This window comes from Microtus oregoni, unplaced genomic scaffold (genome assembly GCF_018167655.1).
Source record: "Microtus oregoni isolate MIOR12 unplaced genomic scaffold, Mior012 000031F_ref0000149, whole genome shotgun sequence".
In the NCBI taxonomy this organism is placed as follows: domain Eukaryota; kingdom Metazoa; phylum Chordata; class Mammalia; order Rodentia; family Cricetidae; genus Microtus; species Microtus oregoni.
In genome coordinates this window covers 19067328-19089467 of record NW_024543090.1, presented here as the reverse complement: position 1 = coordinate 19089467, position 22140 = coordinate 19067328, and the positions used below count along the sequence as shown (strand labels likewise).

General features: G+C 41.1%; 1 long non-coding RNA gene across 1 annotated transcript in view; it reads left to right on the top strand.

Annotated features, from left to right (window-relative positions):
* LOC121465556 overlaps window positions 1-22140 on the top strand; it is a 93585-nt gene that overhangs the window by 12963 nt on the left and 58482 nt on the right. The gene's annotated exons all lie outside the window — the stretch shown is intronic.

Sequence of the window (22140 nt, the reverse complement as noted above, 5' to 3'; positions counted from 1 at the left end):
CCAATCAAGAATTGTTGCTGTGCTACCATCTCTTAAGGATATTGAAAAACTCAGCTTTTGGTAATGTGAGTTTCAGGATCTGAGATGCTTTGCCCACAGTGACTCGAATCCTCTTGGGCACAGAAAAGAGTCTGGTGGGATGACTCTGCAGGGAAATGGGAGGAGTTGTTGTATTATGGTCCCCTCACTCAGTGAACAAAGTGCAGACTTGTCACCCTGGAGGGTGCCTGTGTAGATCTGGCAGGGAATTCTTAGGGTCAGAACCTTAGAAACACTCGCTCATGAGGATTGCTTCTAAGCTAAGGAACTGTGTCTGTATGTGCACACATATGTGCATGGTAAATGAAACTGTGCAACATATATTGAACATGAACAAATTTCATGCATTCTTTGATATCAAAAGAGTATCTTGCACTTCTTAGTTTAGATTTTTATTTTACAAATTATTCTTTATAGTGGTATATTATTTGTGTTTTAATAAACAAAGCTTGCCTGAAGGTTAGTGCAAAGCAGCCAGACTAGTCAGCCATACGGGTCAGGCAGTGGTGGCACACACCTTTAATCCCAGCATCCATGCCTCTAGAGAGCCCTTTCCTCTTTGAAATCTTCAGACTGAGAGTTCCTGCCTCTTCCCACCTTATATTCCTCGCTAGTGTTGGGATTAGAGGTATACACCACCACCGTCCAGCCTCTGTGGTTAACTAGTGTGGCTGCCACAAAAAACAAGTCCTCATGCAACATGTTGACACACTAAATCATTATTTTCTATAAGCTATCTTTCTTTAATGCATGGAAATTTATGTTATTGGGACAATAGTAGGCTATTTTTTAAAGATAAACTTAAGGTAGATTGCTTCCCAATTTTCCAAGAAGCCACCATACTGATTTCAAGAGTAGCTGTACAAGTTCACACTCCCACCGACCATGAAGTGCTCCCATTGCCCACATCCTCTCCAGCATATGCTGTCCTCGGAAATTTTGGTCTTAGCCATTCTGACAGGTGTAAGATGGTTTCTCTGAGTCATTTTGATTTGCTTTTCCCTGTTGATTAAGGATGTTGAGCAATTCTTTAAATATCTTTTGGCCCTTTGTCTGCTGAGAATTCTGTTTAACACTGTACCCTGTTTCTTAATTGATTTATTTTGTATTTTGATTTCTAGTTTCTTGAGTTCTTCATATGTTTTGGAGATGAGCCCTCTGTCAGAAGTGGGGTTGGTGAATATCTTTTCCCATACTGTAGGCTGTCATTTTGTTTTACTTACAGCATCCTTTATCTTCAGTTTCAGAAGGTCTCATTTATTGATTGGTGCTCTTAGTGTCTGTGCTACTAAGGTTATATTTGGGAAGTGGTTTCCTGCATCAATGTGCTCAAGGCTGCTTCCCATTTTCTCGTCTATGAGGCTCAGTGTAACTGAATTTATGTTGAGGTCCTTGATCCAGTTCATCATGAGTTTTGTACATGGTAATGGGTATGGCTCTCTTTGCACTCTTCTATATGTTGACATCCAATTATGCCAGCACCATTTGTTAAAGATGCTTTCCTTTTCCCATTGTACCATTTTGGCTTCTCTGTAAAAAATCAGGTATTCATAGATGTATGGATTAACGTCAGATTCTTTGATTCAGTTCCATTGGTCCATGCATCTGTTTTTATGCCAAGCTGGGTTTTTTTTTCTTCATTACTATAGCTCTATAGTAGAGCTTTATGTCAGGTATGGTGATGTCTCTGAAAGCTCCTTTACTGTATTTTAGCTATTCGGATTTTTGTTTTTACATATGAAGTTGAATGTTGTTTTTTCGAGGTCTGTGAAGACTTGTCCTGCATGCAAGTTATAAATGCTACATGTTATATGCTTACATTTACCAACTAGTGCTTACCTAGTCTGTGAAGGTGGATAGTTCTTCTGTGAATCTACAGTCAAATTGATTGATATCATATTTTATGTTCCTTTTTATCTTTTTAGGTCATTGTAACCATGATGGTCAATATATTGAGCAGATTGGTTATATTATCAGTTTTAGACATTGGGCAACTCTTGTTCCTACTTGATCTAGAGGGTCACAGTTCCCCCAATGTTTTAAGTGACATTGGTCACTAAAACTGGTAATCTTAAGAATAAGCTTCTCCTTGTCCTGCCTTCACTTCCTGGCTGGCTACTTGCCAATCAGCATTTATTTAAAATACAAGTGACAAGGTACAAGCCATTGTCCCACAGCACTCTCCCCCCACTTCTTTTAAACAAGAACTCTGAATCAAATCTCCTTTGGTTAGCTTTTCCCCTGAACATTATCCTCAACAACTTGTAACCAACACTCTAAACAAACTAATATAAGTTATAAGAGTTATTTGTGATGTTATGGAAGGAAAATAAAGGTTTCACCTTGAAGTTCCTTGATTTTCTTGACAAAGTATTTTTATTTAATTATTATCTTAAGATTGTCAGTTTCAATTATCTATAAATTTATCCTCCACTGATTCTCCAAATATGTCAGTTCTGTGAAATAAAACTGTTAAAACTTTCTCATCTAGAGCCTAGCAGTTCTCACATTAAAGAGTTCCAAGGGACAAGATAGCCTTAAAGGTGCTATAGTGGTACTTATGTCTTGGGGTTAACCAACAGCTGTCTAGTTGTACTTAAGGCCTGATGAACAGTAGGTAAATCATATCTGGTACTGGAAACCTAACCAACTACGAGGGGCTAGTGAGGTTACTGATATTACAGGCAAACCTACTACTATTTTTCTAAGTTGGTGCAATTTCTTACTACATTATAAGTACTTATCCTTATAGCTACAGATCAGTGTGGCTCTCATCCTTCATTAAAGAGACTTCCGTCTACAAATACAGAAGCCATTACAGAAAACAACTGGTCAAAATGCAGAGAACAGCTGGTTGTGTGGTGCTCAGTTCCAAAGGACACATCTGCAACCCAGCTCCTACATCTCAAGCTTAGGAACATTGTATAAGTGGGGCCTAAGAGATTGTGAGAGGCAGAGGAGCAGGAAATCAGCTGTGAGAATATGTGTGCTAGAAATTTCAGAGACGCTATACCCATGAAGTCTCATTCATATGGCTACCAAAGTAAGACCTCAACAACTACACCACCAACAGACATTCTAATATGGGAAAACTCTCCTGAGGGCCTACCCCTAGACAAAGAACTGCAGACAACTAAGAAAAGCTGAGAGAGAGAAATAGTCTTCCCTGGAAGACTCCTCTAATTGGTTATCCAATACCAGGTGGTCAGCCTTGAAGTCATATATACATGCATAAGGGAAAATGGAGTGAACAGATTGTATTTGTATATTCATGTGTTTCTGTGAGTGCAGGTGTGTGCACAGCAATAGAAATTAAAGAAAAGGGAGGCTGTAAAGTTGAGAGGGTGTGTCTATGAGGGTTGGAAAGAAGAAAAGGAAGGGGGAGATTCTATAATTATATTTTAATTTAAAAAAAAGAGTTCCAGGAGAATATACTGAAAATTGCTAAAGACAAAAAGGATACCAGAGTTAATAAAAAAGCCATTTCCTAAATCATGCCCATGACATTACTGCCTGTGGCATCCTAAGAAAAGTTCACATTCCTAATAGAATTAAAGACACATCCAGGTATACAAATAATTCTGCCTGAAGCTTGGCCAAGATTCTTTACCTACTCATAAAAAAATTTACAAAGATTTTTCAAAGCAAACATATTTTAAAACAAAGTTTGGCTATAAGAAATAATACTTTTCCCATTTTCCCCAGAAAATGGCCTACAAATGGAAAACACAAACCACTCACCTCTCCCATCTTTTTTCACTTTTACTTGTGTCTCAGCTACTTTTCTATTGCTGTGACAAAGCACCATGACCAGGGCAACTTATATAAGAAAGCATTTAATTCAAGCTCAGGGTTTCAGAGGTTTCGAGTCCATGACCATCACAGTGGCAAGTAGACAGTCATGGTGTTGGAGCCATAGATGAGAGCCTACTTTTGACCCATAAGCCTGAGGCTGAGGGAGCTAACTGGAAATGGCATAGGATTTTGATATCTCGACACCCACCCCAGTGACACGCCTCCTCCAACAAGGCCACACCTCTTACTTCATCCCAAACTGTTCCACCAACTTTGAATCACACATTGAATATATGAGCCTATGGGAACCATCGTCATTCAAGCCACCACAATGTGGATATGTCTATGATGTCTACCAGGCACTGCGTATGTCCCATCATTGTCTGCCTGATGCCGCTTCTCAACAGCATTACCAGTTCCACGTTTCCACTTAGAGTGAAGGAAACTGAGGCACAGAGGAACTGTCTATCTGATGGCAGTTCGATGGGGTTTCTGAAATATCCAATTACACTTTGCTAGCATTACAACTTCCTTGAAGAAAGTAGAGTGGAAAGCGTACCCCTAGTAGGCTGATGATGAGCAGTTCATCTCCAGTTGAACAAGAAGCAGTAGGCAGCCTGAGCTGTAATGGTGAAGACAGAGGAGCTGGGCTAACTCTTTCACTGACCTTTGCTGTTATATTCTTGTGCCCAAGAGCATGAGGATTTTTTTTTAGAAGAAACTTAAAGTCCTTAGAACAACTTTTATTTCTTTTTGGTTCATAAATAGTTTGTGACTAATGATCAGTCTCTGCAGAGTAAGGGATTTCGCTGGAAAAAATGTCTAAACCTTAGGCAACCATAACCTGTAAAAATGTCCCAGTGGCCCCAGAAAGAGCAGAAGTCTATACTGGTGCCATGAAATCCTGTAGTCTTCCTCCTGTGTGTCCATCAGGCACTTGAAGTGTATCTATTTTTGATTAAAATGTATTAGAAGGTTAAATACACATGAGGTTACAAAGAGTTAATAAGACAGAGGTAAAATATCTTCTTATGATTGTTTTTATTAAATAGGGGAAGGAAGTTCTATTGTATAGTAGAGTAACTATAGATAACAAGAATTTGTTATATGTTTAAACAACTCAGAAGAATTTTAGAAGCTAATTTATATATCTTCATTAATTAAATTAATTCTTAGTATTTTTGCACAGATAAACAATGCATTAGATGGGGATTTTGAAAGCTTTAATGTAAAAAAACAAGATGAAGGCCTGGAGATATGATCAGTGGGTAAAATGCTTATCCTGCACATATGAGGACCCATGTTCAGATTCCTGTTACCCACAGAAAAAGCAAGATGATATACCTATAATCCCAGTATTAAATCCAGCATGGACTTCTGGCCTCTGCACAGGTGCATAAGTATGTAACTTTACACACATGTGAACACACACATGCACAGAGGTAGAGATAGAGAGATAGAGGGGAGATAAAGTCTTGGAGAAATAGAGATTAACCAAACTTACATTATATAGTTACAAAATGTGTACATGTGTTAAAAGGTACTGTGGGGAATGCTGGAAAGATATCTCTATCCATAAAGGTCTTGCTTTGCAAACATGAAGGCCTGAGTTCAATTCTTAGAATGGAATGAACTTGTAACCCTAACTCTGTGAAGGGAGAGACAGGCAGATCCTTGGGGCTCACTGGGTCCTCAACCTTGTATACTCATCAAGTTCCAGGCCAGTGAGAGACCGCCTCAAAAAACATGGCAGATGGCTCCGGAAGAAAGCACCTGGCTCTACTATGAGGAAACTTTCCATGGGTAGGGGACTCTTTCTTAGACCATAGAGACTTGGGCCTTGGCTTTTTCTAACTTGGATGTCTCCCTCTGCAATCTCCAAGGTCATGGTGCTCATTTTTGTCAATCCCGTTAGTTTAAATTTAATCATGCCTTTCTTCCTGTGGGATCTTAAGGAAGAGTGATGTGGGATTCCCCTCTGTATGCTATGAATGTGTTTTATTATCATTGGTTAATAAAGAAGCTGCTTTGGCCTATGGCAGGACAGAGTAGAGATAGGTGGGAAAACTAAAATGAATGCTTGGAGAGAGAAGACAGAGTCAGGGAGACACCATTCAGCTGGTGAAGGAGACAGATGCCCTAAAACCTTACCAGTAAATCACTAGCCTTGTGGTAAAATAAAAAAAAAGTAGAAATGGGTTAGTTTAAGATGTAAGAGTTAGTTAATAAGAAGCCTGAGCTAATAAGCCAAGGAGTGTTGTAATTAATAAAGTTTTTGTGTGATCATTTCTCGTCTGGGCAGCCAAGAAATGAACGAGCAGCCCCCTACTATAGAAGAGGTCTATATAGGCAGATACAAAGATGTCAATTACACAGTCCATTCTCCCCACATATTAAGCACACTGGTTCCCCCAAGAAGACACACAGTTCTCTCCAGTGTTACCTACATATCAGAATCCAGGAAGTCCAGTGATATATGGCTCTGTCATTTTTCATCTTTTGAACTGTAGGATCAGAAATTCAGCCCCTAAAGGACTTAAAAGTGTAAGTACACACACACACACACACACACACGCACACACACACCCACACACACACACGCACACACACACACACACATTCACATGGGGGAGAGATGAGGCATTGGATGAGAAGATACATGAAAGGAAATATGATCAAAAGTATTGAGGACATTTTTAAAAGAAGCCTGGGGGAATAAAAACATAAGCCAAGGATATGGGAAATGAAGACACATAGTAGAAACATAGAAAAAGAAAAGATATAAAATCCATTTAAATAACATTGTAGTTGACTGATGCATCTAAAGCATTAACATTTACATATATCATACTACATGTGTGAGTGATATAGAAGGGGGAGAAATATAGGGGTTGGTAGAATGTGCTGTTTAATCAATGTGGAAAAAATGAATGGAAAGGTTAGAAACGAAGCAAGCAAGAGGAGAGCACAAGAGACCTAAAGTGCATGTATATTTGTGTGTGTGTGTGTGTGTGTGTGTGTGTGTGTGTGTGTGTAGTCGAATCATAATAAGTTTCTCCTTTCCAAGTTTCCTATGTTAGAGGTCAGTTCAGGAGAACTCAATGCTCTGTATGTTGTTCCCAAGTTAAACAACCTATATATAGAAAAGAGCAGTGCCCCCAGGAGATGATGAAGGCTTCATTCACGAATAACCAGACCTCTGACCATTCCAGGAAGCCCTTAACCACAGTTCTTTAAGGCTGGATGCCATAGCCATATATGGGCCTCCACAGGAAAAGAAGGAATATCTTTCAGGAGTCCCAGCAAATGCTGTGTACAGGGTCCAGTGCCACTTCAAGCCAACTCAGAGTCAGGGGAAAGGGTCTCTGTATGTGGAGGATAGAGACTCAGTAGACCAGAGAAAAGGGGTGGATGTCTTGCTTGCTTTCCTCCTCTGTGGAAAAGAACCAGTGTTCTGGGGTGACCCTTTCCTGTGTCTCAGAGGGCACATTTTTTCTGATGTGAATTCCACTATCACCCTGTCTGCACTTGGTGACTCACAGTAGAACTGGCATTCCCAAAGCATTTGCTTTATCACTGTTGAGAGAACAGAGTGGTGGTCATGTCAGTCTGGCCCCATCCTGGAGTTTATCCTACGCTGGCTGTTCCCAAGGCAGGATGCCAAGTCAACATTTCTGTGCTGATGGAGACAACAGACAGGAAGTGGAGTCACTTGAATTTGAATAGCAAATGCTTTGATTGGGATCTTTCTGCACAAACCTCCCAATTTGGAAGGATATGGAAACTCATTGGTACAGTAACTGCTATGATCAGGGTATTGTTATTTGTAATTATTGATACCACCCAGGGAAAGGAGCCAGTACCATACCTCATCAAGCACTCTTCTGGAATGTAATATCTGAACCAGAACTGTTTCGGGTTAATTGACAAAAGGTAAAGGGACTCCAGCAGTGTCCATAAAACACTACCAAAAGAATGATTGTGAAAACAGACCTGAGTGTCTCATCCAGCTTTCCTCACGGTGTCTCATGCAATCAAGGCAGATGCAGAGTAGACAGTAGCTTCATACAAGCTCAAACCAAGGACCTTTTCTTTTATTCCGCCCCCCACCCTGTTGTCCTGAGCTTGGGGCAATTTTCAAGTTGTATAATAAAGGATATTCTGCAGCATTAATACTGGATGGATTAATCCTCTCATCAGCAATTGTACTAACCTCAAGACACTGTGAAGGCATTGGTAAAGAAATTAGTTTTTATTCTACTTTTAATTTTTTAGAGAAACTGTAGGCACATACAAGCAGTAGTAAGAAATATAGAAAGATTTCCCTAGTAATAGCTTTGTATAGTTTCCTACAGGAGTGACATCCAGCTAGATTTACTTGCACAAAACTACTAAAAGAGTGACGTGGATACAACTTCATGACTTATGTGCAACTGTTCTGATTTCCTTGGCTTGCTTGTACTCCTTTGTGTGTGTTTATAGCCCTGTGCAATTCTGTCACCCATGTGGACTTGCTTGTCTACCGCCATAGCCAAGGCACAAACCCATCTCCTCACAGGAATCTCTAGGTATCTCAATCAAAGGAATATTTCCCACTGAGGAGAATTATCTGTACTTAAGACACTGTAAGCATAATGGGGGGGGGGGAACCCAACATCTTGACCTTATAAGCTGATCCCAGTTTAGCTTCCATTGAAGTATAATTAAGTAGCTCATTTTCTCTCCTCTTTAATTTACTTGACAAACATTTAGGGAAGATTGTGATGGACACTAAAAATTAGTTGTTAAGGCAAATGGTATTTCAATGAAGAGGTTTAAGAAGCCAGTGGTATTTTAGTGAGCAATACAATGGAAAAAATATACAAGGTAGTAAAGACCCATATTTAATTGCTAGTGTTTACAGCTCTGGTCACTATGCCAAGCTCTAGAGTAATGTCAATGTGTTAGAATGATTCTGTCCTGAATTTGTCTGGAAGAGGACCAAGAATTGCTCTTTTCTTCCTCAAATAAAAGGGTTTTGCTGTTGTTTTCTATTGTAAGTTTTTATTCTCTACACTGTATTTGAATGTGTGAAAAGCAAGTTATTCAGCATGTACCAGCATGTACTCTGGCCCAGACCTGTCAGAGATAACCGTGTGTTTGTGCCTTCAAATTTACACCAACACTTCTACATATTTCTAGGAAATTTCATAATTATAAAAGAAACGCGAACATGGTCCTCTACAGTCTGAGCGGAGAGCTATGCTAGTAAATTCATCAGTTAAATAACAGGAAATGGACTAGGAATTGGGAAAACAGAAAAATATGTGTGGTACAGTAAATGCTTTTTTGGAGAGCTAGAACTTGAATTGGACCCAAGACTCAACGAGTTGAAAGCATTTGTTTTTTCAAATGTGAAATAATGTAAGCAAGTCAGAAAATGCAGAATGTGCATTTGAGAGCTATGAGAATCCAATCCAATCAGGAGTGGTGGCAGCGGCAGCACAGAAGGCCTGGATTCAAATCCTAGATTTTGACTCACTAGCTTTATGAGCGATGAAGCTAATTAAACTTTCTCTGCCTAGTTCTATCATCCGCCCAGTGGGAATATTAATCATATTCATCTCTTGGGATCATCCCAGTGAGTGAACAGAGATGATTTATAAAGGTCACACACATTTACATATGTGTTTATGGTATGTTGATTATCATTTTGCTGGTTCTAAGGCAGTGCTTTGGAGAACCTTAAATGTCATTACAAACAAGCCTGTTTTTAACTTGGAAAGTGATATGACAATTTTGAAGAGAGGTTTTTAGGTCAACATTGTTGAAGGAGTGTGTAAATGAAGACAGTAAAAACATATCTCAGGAAGAAGAAAATTTCTCAGTGTGAAGTGAGGAGAATCTGAATCTGAATGCAAGACAAGAGACTCCAAAAGAAAACTGTATGAAGGAACGCTCAAGAAGAAAGGGAAGAAATGCCTATCTGTTTCCCAGATTTCAAACATGAGTTATCAAGAGTCTGATGGAAAAGAAAAGGAGTTGGCTTGGGTACAGAATAAAGAAGAAGTCAGCGAGTTTTATTCTGGTTAGTTAAGTTGAATATGTTTGTGGAGCATTCTGTATTAGAGTCGAAACAAGAGAGCAGCAATTGTTTGAATATCTATCAGGTTACCTATCACCTTCCTCCTCTACCTAGTGACCTATGAATTCAATGCACATGAGCATTTATGGAATCCCACATATACATGTTAGATATGTACGAGAATAGTACATATATGTGGGCTTACTTGAAATTAGCTCCTTCAGTTATGGAGACTGGCTATGTAAGCACGGATCCACAAAATAGGCATCTGGGAAGATCACATGGTGTGCAGGCAGAAGTCCAGAGGTTCCAGGTGAATTGTAAAGCCCACAGAGGCAGAGAAGTTTCATACTCAAGAGGAACTTCAGCTATCTGCTTGGCATCTCTGATTCCCTATAAATGGCTTCCCATCGACAAGGCAAAACACTACCAGGTACTCTCTGTCTGGGTGAAACCAGTCAACTGATTTGGGCCTTCAAATATGTGTGAAAAAAATCCCTTTGCTGAGTAATGCAGCCTGTTGTTCATTGAGCAACTGAGAGAAGGCGTGTGTGTGTGTATGTGTGTGTGTGTGTGATTCCACTTTTCCTCAGTTCCCTAAAGAGAGTGACAAGCTGTGCTAATCAGAAAGCTCCTTGAATAGAAAAGTCTGAGGAATGTGGTTCAGCCTAGTTAAGCCCCGAGTTTACACATCACGAAGTCATCACACGTTCCTAGAGGATTCCTAGCATAGTCTGAGGAAAGAGAGTGAAAGATGAAAGCAGCTGATAAGGATTTGAGTTATTAACAGGGAAGTGAGAGGGAGATTATGAAAAAGGTATTTTTCATAAGGAAAGGAGAGAGAAAGAAGGAAGAATGAAGGTTGGGGAAGGTCATAGTTAGGGTCTTGGGAAGAACCTGGAGGTAACGGAGTATCATGAGTGAAGAGCATGATGGGTATAAACATGAAAAACTGGCTGCAGAGAAAGCAAGAACATACCATGATCCACTTAAAACACTGAATGAACCCATTACCTGCAAAACCCAAACCACAGCTATACTCAGTGACCTTTCACTTAGCTTCCCCCTTCTCCTTCTGCCCTCCCTCTGTACTCATGGCCCTCTGCCCTGTGTTGGCTTTTCTCCCCAGCGTTGCTTCATCAAATGTTCCTCATCATCATTTTACACCATGAGTTCGTTGCTTGTTTGGAAACATGGAATGCTTAGCTAGGGATGAGAAAACGGGTCATCATTTATTCGTTCATTCATTTATTTGTTTTAAAAAAAATGTAAACTTTTTTCTTCTTTTGAGATACACATGGGAAAAGTATCTGTGGGAAAGTCTGGCTTCACATTGTCACTTCGTTGTGACTTAACAGTCAAGAAGAGATTCTTCAAGTTCATGGGCTGGAGAGATGGCTCAGCCGTTAAAGGCTAGGCTCACAACCAAAAATATTCTTCAAGTTCTTTAAAAAAGGTCTCTGGATCTACTATGTGGGTTAAGTGAGGACTTAACTTAGGGGGAAGGGCTTGAGATGACCTGAAAGTGCAGAGACTGTATCTAGAACTTGAAACAGACAATGAAGGACATCTGTAACCATCTCTAGAAATTCTCATGCAATAGCACCTCTTAACCTCTGTGACAAAACTTCAGGGATAAAGAAGAATTTTGATGATAGTCACTTGTTTTTCAAAGGCACCACTTAAATTCTATACTAAGGCATCATTTCTAGGCTGAGGATAGACCTGGGTCACTTGTTCTTTCCTATGGTCCTTTCTTGTATGGAGTCACTCTTCCTAACTACATTAGTTATCTACCATGCTGCATTGTTTGCCTGCATCAATGAATTGTTAAGACTCCGGGACCATGACCATCTGCTGTGCTTGTCCAAACACTTCCAACATAGGTAGGGGAGTGGTAAGAGATGCTCAGTAGAGGGTACCTCCCCTCTTGAAGTTCATTTGTCACAATACAAAGCTCATTCCTTTACTTACCCGCTGCTCAGTTGACTGCCAGTCATTCCTTAACATTTAAACTTCGGCTGCATCTGTCTCCTGGTAGAAGTGTTCTTCCTCCAGGAAATTAGAACTCTAATTCTGATCCAACTTCAGTGTTGATATCCAATTCTAGTCTCAGTAAGGGTCAAGACTATAAGGATAATTTATCCAAGACTACTTTTAAATTGAAGACTAATTTAATAACAGGAAATACAGTGTTCAACAAAAGAAACCTCAACTCTAGATAGGATAGGACTACACCATTAATCAATTTTAATCTAGGTTTTAGAGGGAGGAGTCTAACTTTGTTACCCACTGCCACTGTGAGAGGAGATGAATTACCCACCTGGGGCATTGTTCATGTCTTCTACAGAGTCAGAACTGACTCCTTGGTGGGGTTTAAAGTCTGGAGTAGAGCTGCATGAAAGAACTCACAGTAGGTGACCTTTGCTACAGCAATTCCACCATCTCCATGTTGATTTCTCATGTGACATGGAGTTCTCAGCAGAAAGAGACTGTCCTTGTCCCTCTGTCTCATCTGTGCTCCCCTTTCTTCCTCCCTCACACATAATCCTGAGTGCCCTCTGGGAAAGATAACCTAGGAAACCACAAAACAAATACAGAAGTGTTTACATTTTCTCAGCAACAAAAATAGCCAGAGTGACTGGTCTTTCTCAAGACTTCTTGATGCATGACTAAGAGACTTTTGAAATGTCTTTTAAGTTTTCCTACTAGGGATATTGGTATTTCCCCACCACCTCACTCCCACCATCTGAAAGAGCCACACCATTTCTCAGAGGCTTGCTCAGGCCTTCCTCTGCAGTTATTTTGGGACATGAAGTAACCTCTTTAGCACGATGAGATGTGATATGCGTGAGTGTTAGCCCTGGGTCTTGTGTAGAGTGATGCGTAGGTATGCCAGGATTGTAAGGAGAAGCCATACTTTGGTGGTGCGATTGAAAGTGAGAATGAGAACATGAGAGGAGAATGCCCAGATGGAGCAGTGTCTGCTGTGTCGGTCGAGGGGGTAGCGTACCAGGGAATAAGCGACACTACCTCACGACAGCCTTGAATCTGCACAAACCCTTCCTTTTTAGTGTCTCTCGGAGCTCTACACTCCCCTGACATCTTCTAGGCACTTACTTCCTTCTTTAGGAAACAGGAATGACTTTGGTACTGGCTTTATGAAGGTATTGAGATAAATCAGAAGAGATGGCAAAGGTTAAGTGCCTTGGGCACTTAGTAATGAATGTTACTAAGTTTTAATAGAACTCCTATTATTTAATAGAACTCCCTCCAAAGCCATATCCACATGGAACTAGATTCTGGCAGAGCAAAGGAATAGCCCCCATTTTAAATTCTTCATTGTTTACTCATTGGATGGATAATATTTATTCAACATGCATTTTTATCCATTATTTTACCTGCTTGCCTATGAAAATTTAAGAATTATGATTGCCCAAGTAGGCCCGGATGTGATTTGCTTGAACCAGTGAAACAAACACTGTCATGGTTAATCTCAGTGTTCAAGTTAACTGGCTCTAGAACGAGCTAAGAGGCAAGCCTCTGGGCACGCTTATGGGGGATTTTCTTGACTAGGTTAATTGAAGTGAAAAGGCCCACCGTAAATGTACACTTTCTGGTGATGACTGAGTGATAGGGAGTGCTGGTGGAAAATCTTTTTGCTTTTTGGCTGTTTGCATTTGCATCTTGTTGGCAAATTCATCTCCTCATTCATGAGTTTACCTACCTTGTTGAGAACTCAGACTAATACTGGCATTCTACTGGTGAAACTAAGACACCAAGGGAGGACTTCCACAGCTACACTGAAGTTCATATGCCAAGTAAAGAGATGAAGAGCATCTTTTAGGACCAGTCTTTGCCTCCAAAGCCTGGCAACACAGCTGTAGGGGTTATGACAGCAGCAACAAAGGGAGTAAAGTCAGCTGGGCTTTGTTGGTCTCAGAACTGTAGTCACAGTGAGGTTACTTTAGGGCAAAGTAGCCCCTGCTCCCCAGCTCTTCCAAAAATTCTTTAGGCACCACATCTACGTTAAATCCCTTCCTTCACAACATTTCTGTCCTGTCCTTGCCTGATCATTTTGGGTGTTTGTCACCCTATGGAAGTCATCAAGAAATTCAGCTACCACAGGTCACTCAATCGTGTGTTTCAGTCCAAGTCTGGAAGGAGGTCATTACCAAAGTGTTTTCAATTTGTCTCACTCATCTGCTTGAAAAAAACTAAATACTTAGCTCTCTGTAATCATGATGTATTCTTTATTTACCCATTATTTCACATATTTATTCAACCACTACCTATTGAATGCCTACTAATATGATTGTATCTTTTGCGTACATATGCCAGAGATTCAACCCAGGGCACCATTCATACAAGGCATACACTCTATCCGAATTACTTCCATAGCCCTTGTTCTAATAATCAATAACAGACCACTAAAGTGTGGTAAAGGTAATGGAGAAAATTGAACAAGGAAGAACAGAAAACATCTTTGTAAAAGGGGACACAACAGAACCTCTGAGAAAGTGGCAGTAGCTCAAATAACTGAACGAAGAGAAATTGAAGAGTGTGGGCATACTGGGGGAAGAGCTCTCTGTGCAGAGGAAAGAGCAAGTCCGAGGGTCTAAGCTAGGTGATTGCTTCACAAGGGCAGGCCAGTAGGGAGGTCAAGAAGTAGAGAGACAAAGGAGAAGGGCAAAGATTGACCATGGGGTGGAAGCCTTGTAAGGACCTCTTACTTAAAGAGAGGTGAGGAGGATGTTACCTGCCCTAAACTGAGAGTAAGACTTGCCACTGAGTGGAATAAAGAGTTTATGGAAAAAGAATGAAGGAAGGATGGCTGTAAGCATTGATTGCAATGATCATACAGGAAAGACAAAAGGAGGGGGGGGGGCGTCTTAGCCACCACCTGTGGGAGCAATACTCTGAGTTGAAGGAATCTCTGAACTGGAGGCAAAGCGGGGCTCAAGGTCTTTAAGTCCCCTCGACAAGCAATCAGTGACGATTACAGCTCCCTGACTGAGATAGTTCCCTTTGTTATAAGTCAGTTCCTGAGAAGGGACTCAGTTGGAGCCATCAACCAACAGCATTTGTGAATGATTGACACAAAAGTATCCCTTGGCAGTCTCTAGGTTACTCCTCATCCTATCTGCCCCTGCTTCCTCCCTCCTTCAGCTCTTGTAGAACTGCTCTTCCAGGACACTTGGCAGAATCTTTTTTCTTTGGGGCAAAGGCTAGCTTTATGGCTACTACTGGAACTTGCCCTATTTAACATTCGTTTTGATTTCTTTCCACTAGGCTAGTTTTCCTGTTTGCTCCAGTAGCTTCTGTGTTAGGGCAACTTAGGTTTTCATTGCTCCGGTCACTATGTCCTTTCACTGTTTGTCAGTTTACTGCCAACACAGGGAGATGACCACCAATTCCATATCATATAATGATGACCGATAGAACATATTTGCTTCTTCTCCACACTGGAATGAGATTGGTCCCTTCCCAAGTCCATAGTTTCATCAGGACAGAGTATCTGCTTGTGTGACGTTGAGTGGCTCTGGTGGGCTCTCTGTGTTTACTATAGAGCCTCTGATGCCGGGCAATAGATTTTCTTTTTTTTTTTTCTTTTTTTTTTTTTTTGGTTTTTCCAGACAGGGTTTCTCTGTGGCTTTGGAGCCTGTCCTGGAACTAGCTCTGTAGACCAGGCTGGTCTCGAACTCACAGAGATCCGCCTACCTCTGCCTCCCGAGTGGGCAATAGATTTTCTAATCTGATGTTGCATCATGTTGAATTCTCCTCACTAGAAATCTAAACATGCTCACTTAGCTCAAAATGACCTCTCAGAACTAAGGAGTGGGTTATCTACATTGCAAAAGAAGATGTACATGCATGCATACATACATCTATACATACATGGTATGAGAATTAGATTCAATAACCCGATAGAATTTTTTAAAAATTCCTCAACTGAAATAAAGCAGGAACTGAAAAACTCACAAATCTGATAGAAGTTCAGCAGAAATATTGACAAGATGGATCATGAAGAAGACAGAATATCAGCTTCAAGACAAGATAGAGGAACTGGATCACCCAAAGGAAAGATTAAATTAAAAGCCCTCAAGAATAGAATATGTAAATTGAATCTCATGACATTTTCTTGTAAAGCAAAGGAAACTGTCAATCAAGTAAATAGGCAGCCCAGGGAATACTAGAAAACTACTCCAGTATACGATCAGCAGAGGATTAGTGTCGAGAATATACAAAGAACCAAAAAACTAAACACCAAGAAAACAACAAGGTTTAACCTTTTTTAGCCATCAGGGAAATGCAGGTTAAAAATCTGCTTTAAGTTTCCGTGTCACCCCCGTCCAAATGGCGATACAGAGAATACAAATGACAATAAATGCTGTCATGGAAGGGGGGGAGAGAAAAACTTTATACACTGCCAGGAGTGTAAACTATTGTGTCCTCTTGGAAAACAGTCTGGATGCTTCTAAGAAGGAAAAGGAACTGAAACTGCCATGTGACTCTGCTATGCCCCTGTGAGAGACCCTGCCCTCACATCGGTCAATTGCTGCCCTATTCATCATAGCTAAGAACCAGAAGCAGCCTGAATGGTCTTTATCTGATGAATAGATAGTAAAAATGTGGTCCATATGTATAATAGAATCTTATTCATCTGTAAAGAAAAATTAGATTTTTAAGTAAATGGATGAAACTGTAAAGAATTGTATTAAGTAATTCAGCCAAGGCCCAGAAAGACAAATGCTGTATATTCTGTCTCATATGCAGATCCTAAATCAAGCTTTTAGCTTTGTTTATTTAACATGGAGTACATGTGGAAACCAGGCAGCTAGGGAGGGAGCATTGGGAGAAGCTTCCCTTAAAGGAGAGGAATAGTAGAGCGAGGATAAAATGAAAGAAGAGAGGGGAATACTGGGGGTGGAAGGGTTAAGCAGGCAGAAGAGTGGGAACGAAGGGGTTAAGCAGAGAGGAGGGTGGGGTGGAGGGGTTAAGCAGGCAGTAGAGTGGGAATGAAGGGGTTAAGCAGAGAGGAGGGTGGGGTGGAAGGGTTAAGCAGGCAGTAGAGTGGGAATGAAGGGGTTAAGCAGAGAGGAGGGTGGGGTGGAAGGGTTAAGCAGGCAGTAGAGTGGGAATGAAGGGGTTAAGCAGAGAGGAGGGTGGGTGGAAGGGTTAAGCAGGCAGTAGAGTGGGAATGAAGGGGTTAAGCAGAGAGGAGGGTGGGGTGGAAGGGTTAAGCAGGCAGTAGAGTGGGAATGAAGGGGTTAAGCAGAGAGGAGGGTGGGGTGGAGGGGTTAAGCAGGCAGGAGGGTGGGTTGGAGGGGGTAAGCAGGTAGGAGGGTTGATGATTGGGCAGGTAGGTGGGAACAGGGAAGGATGAAGGAAAATGAAGAATGTTTGAGTAAGCCATATGAAAATCTATTACCCAGTAAAGAAAGCAAAAACGCCAAGGACAATCCAAGGGCCCCTGTGGGGATGGCTAGCTGCCTCTAGAAAGCCATTGGCTACTCAACAAGTTCCCAGTCCTAGATGTGGGATGCCTGCTCGGGTATGGGTCAGGAAGACTCCAGAAGTTCCTCAACAATCCAGACTTGTCAATCCTCTTGGTTGCCCACCAGAAGTAGAAGATAACACCCCACTGCTAAAGAAACTGCACACCTTACCCAAGTTAAAAACAAACAGACAAATGAATAACAGAGAATCTTAGTTCTCAGTTAAAGACAGTGTGAGATTTGGCTTATCATCAAGAACATCTTCCCTAAAGCACCACATTCAAAGAGATGGACTTAAGAACCTGTTCTGATAACAAGGCCCTAAAGGCATGCAGGTTAGGTTAGGGTTCTTGAGGGAACCTAAGGGCATGGGAAAGGCAAAATCTGCAGAATCAGAGCAACCAGCTTTCAAATTCTGATTTCACATTTACACAATGGAGTACTACACAGCAGAAAAAAATAACGACATCTTGAAATTTGCAGGCAAGTGGATGGATCTAGAAAGCATCATATTGAGTGAGGTAATCCAGACCCAGAAAGACAAACATCATATGTACTCACTCATAAGTGGTTTTAGACATAGCGCAAAGAAAACTAGCCTACAATTCACAATCCCAGAGAACCTAGACAACAAGGAGGACCCTAAGAGAGACATCTGTGGATCTAATCTACATGGGAAGTAGAAAAGGATAAGATCTCCTGAGTAAATTGGGAGCATGGGAACCTTGGGAGAGGGATGAAGTGGAGGGGAGAGGAAGGGAGAGAAGCAGAGAAAAGTATTTAGCTCAATAAAATTAATAAAAAAGAAAAAAAAAGAAAAAATCTGAGTTCACAGGTTGAGGTATAGGGCTGAAGGAACAGAAAATCTAAAAAAGAGACTTAGGCTTCATCTAAGAGCCAGGGCTGGGTAAGGTGGTGGTGGCTCTCCTTCACAGTGGTTCAGCAGGCTAATCCCTTTTCTGGCTGCTGCCTGCTCTGGTGAAGTGAGTTTAGATCCACTGTTAATCTGTATTGTCACTACAGTTTAGAAAATTCCACTGGAGAGAACTCTTTGATGGCTTCCAGTGAACTAAGGAAAGAAAACGTATTCGACTTTAGGAAATAAAAAATAAATCTTCATTGAAAATCTAAATTTGTCTCCTACTTTTGTTAATTATATTTTTAAATAAATTCTTTCCTTCATCTTTTTTTTTTTTTAATGATATTACTTTTGTAGCTACTTAAAGCCTCAGCGCTAGAGTCAGACTTAGATGGTTCAGGTTCTTCTCTGTGCAGTGCCAAGAGGGCTCAGCAGTTAGAGGTGTTTGCTGCTAAGCCTGACAGCCTGAGTTTGATTCCGGGAACCCTGAAGAGGAGAACCAGCTGCATCAAGCTGCCCTCTACTTTCCACACCGGCATAAGCACGTCTACACACTGCAATTAAATAAACAAAAAAGTGTTTCCTGTGATCATTAATACATTATTTTCTCTGTACTCTAGTTCCTTCCTTTCCTGATCAGAGGTAATCGTTTCTGTGGCATGAACATCAAATGAGTTAAAACATGTGTTAGTCAGGGTTCTCTAGAGTCACAGAGCTTGAAATGAATCTGTCTCTGTGTCTCTCTGTCTATTTGTCTGTCTCCACTTGTCTCTCTGTCTTTCTAAATATATGAATTTATTGGGATGATTTACAGGCTACAGTTCAACAATGGCTAGCCATTGAGAAGTCCAAGAATGTAGTAGCTGCTCACTCCCACAAAGCTGGGAGTCTCAGCTGGAATGGGTACGCTGGCAGGGCAAGGACAAACAGGTGAAAAACAAACCCTTCCTTCTTCTCTTGTCCTTATGCAGGCTTCCAGCAACAGGGGTGGCCCAGATTAAACGTGAGCCATCCAGCCTCAAGGTCTGGATTAAAGGTTTGTTGTCTGCTTGCCTCAAGATCCGGGTCACAAGTGTGTCCTCCATTTCTGGATGATAGTTCATTCCGGATATAGTCAAGTTGACAACCAAGAATAGCCCTCACACATGTAAAGCTGCTCTTATGAATACCAGGAAACTTAAGTAACTGCTTTCATAATATTTGGTATAAATTTCTTAGTTCATTGCAAATTAGATAAATACTTGATTAGATTATTATATGTTAATGAAATCGAATTCACAGTTTCAGAAATTCTTGACTATTATTTGCATACATTCTTAGAATAACTTAACCTCTACCCCTTATTTGCTATTTTCCCAAAAGAACTTTAGATTTATAGCCTAGAAAGAGTTTTGTCAGAGCCTAACAGAAATCACTTCAGGGAAAAGCATTTCTTAGTGGACAAGGATAATGAGATGCCCCTTCTTTGCCATTAAAGAACAATAGAGTGGCTATACCAGTATATACACGACTCATTCAAGCTCAAGCCAGACCAAATGCCAGCAAGCAGATGAGAGCTGGGTATGAAATCCCATCCCGAGTCTTGGAGCTATCTGCAATTGTTAGCTTCTAGGAGAAGAAGAGACAGTTTTCATTCAAAATTTAGTTCCTGGTACATTGGCCACACTCCAGTGGAAGACCACACATCCAAGAATATTTGAACAACACAAATTGATCTTGATGGTTAAGGAAAGAACAGAATATTGGGTGGGTACTGAAGAGGGATAGATCTGGGAAAATCTATTGGGGATGAATATGATCAAAACACATTGTACAAAATTCTCAAAGTACTGGTGTGTGTGTGTGTGTGTGTGTGTGTGTGTGTGTGTGTATGTGTGTGTGTACATGTTGCTTTCAGGACTAATTGTTAGGGCTATGGATGTAGTTCCATTGTGAAATACTAATGTATCAGGTATCAGGCCTTAGATTTATCCACAGGCCCATAAAAAAAAAAATCTAGCTATCTTGCCAACCCCTTTTTCAAGTAACTCTTGAACTTTCTCGTGGTTTTGGTTCATTAAGAAACTGACTACACAGGGCGTCTTCACATTTCAGAATCGCAGTCCTGGCCCTGTTGTGTCTTCCTGGAGTTCTAGTCACAGACCTTTGAACATCCTTTTAGGTTAGCATTACTACTCTTTGTTTGTTTGTTTTTCGAGACAGGGTTTCTCTGTAGCTTTGGAGCCTGTTCTGGAACTAGCTCTTGTAGATCAGGCTGGCCTCAAACTCACAAAGATCTCCCTGCCTCTGCCTCCCAAGTGCTGGGGTTAAAGGCCACCACCTCCTGGCCAACATTACTATTCTTAATAACCTTAAGAATATGTCAGTCCTGAACACTCTCTAGTAAATTATGAAAGTACTTAATGCAAAGGGATAGAGAATACTTAGCATAGAATTTCAGGATTAATTTGGGAATGTGTACAGGGATTAAGGCTGGGAATGTGTACCGGAAGGAGGCACATGATGGTCTGTTGTAGGAGCATGGGGCCCCTTTGTTCCATCCCGCCCAGCTATCTTACTCCTGAAATAATCACACAGAAATTGTATTAATTAAATTACTGCTTGACCCATAAGCTCTAGCCTCTTATTAGCTAACTCTCACATCTTGATTCAACCCATTGCTAATAATCTGTAAGTCACCACAAGGTTCTGGCTTACTGGAAAAGATTCAGCATGTTTGACCTGACAGCTTAATGGTGGCTTTCTCTCTGCCCTTCTTCCCAGCATCTAGTTCTGTCTACTCTTCCTATCTAAATGCTGCCCTATCAAAAGGCTAAGGCAGTTTCTTTATTCAACCAATGAATGCAACACATAGACAGAAGAACCTCCTACACCAATGGTCTGTGTAGTTTATGCATTAATCCTATGGGATTCCCATCCTGGCTACATGTGTGCATTGATAGACATCACAGGTTCAGCCTTAGTGTCTGGAATAGACAGAGGCTCACTTTCTGGTCCTGAATAACCACTGCCTGTCTAGGGGAACTTGCTCTGCCTTAATAGTCCATCACAACATCTGCTGAGTAGCAATGAGCTCATCCTGTACCACTCTGTCCAATGTTTGCTGGGAAAATGGCTATAAAAGCTTTGTTCTGGGTAAGCTGGATTCAACTATAAACAGTATGAAAGATAGTTTTCAAAGGCAAACTTATTTAAGTGAATACTGGGCAAATGGCAGGCTAAGTAAGGAGAAAACTGACTCTAGTCAGTGAAGTGGTTATTTTTATGATGGGAGCCCCAGTAGAATCATTCACAGCACTGAGAAGTCATCAATGGAGCCCACTTTCGGCAAGCTTGAAGCATTCTGTGATCCAGAGAAATGCTTTCTAATTACTAAGAACATGATATGGAAAGAACAAATGTTGTTGGCACTAATCACAGTTATAATTGATTCAAAAGTCCAGTCCCAGAGCAATTGTCAAGAAACCATGTCTGTGAAACCTTCACTGGGAATGTGTGAGTGGGTGGTACCAAATTTTCTCCCATTTTGTGGGATTTGGGAGTTAGATTTCATGCCTTGTCTTTGGAAATGAAGAGCTGTTGGCATGAAAGGAGAATAAAGAAAGGGCCCTTCGGCACAGAGGCGCAGCGGTGGCGGCGCCAGACGCGGCGCAGCGGCGGCCAGACCCAAGCGGCTGGGACAGGCGTGCAATAAGGAGAGCAGATCGCCCTACTACAATTGAATCAAAGAGGTAGGCCTTTGGTTGGCCAGGTCACTGGCACAAGGGGAGCCTGGTCCTGTCCTGAAGATCCTTCGGAGGGGTGAGAGGGTTCTTGGCCTGCAGCAGGAACCACGAAAGGGAGTGAGGGCATTTTGTAAGCGGAGCCCTTGGCCAGCAGGGAAA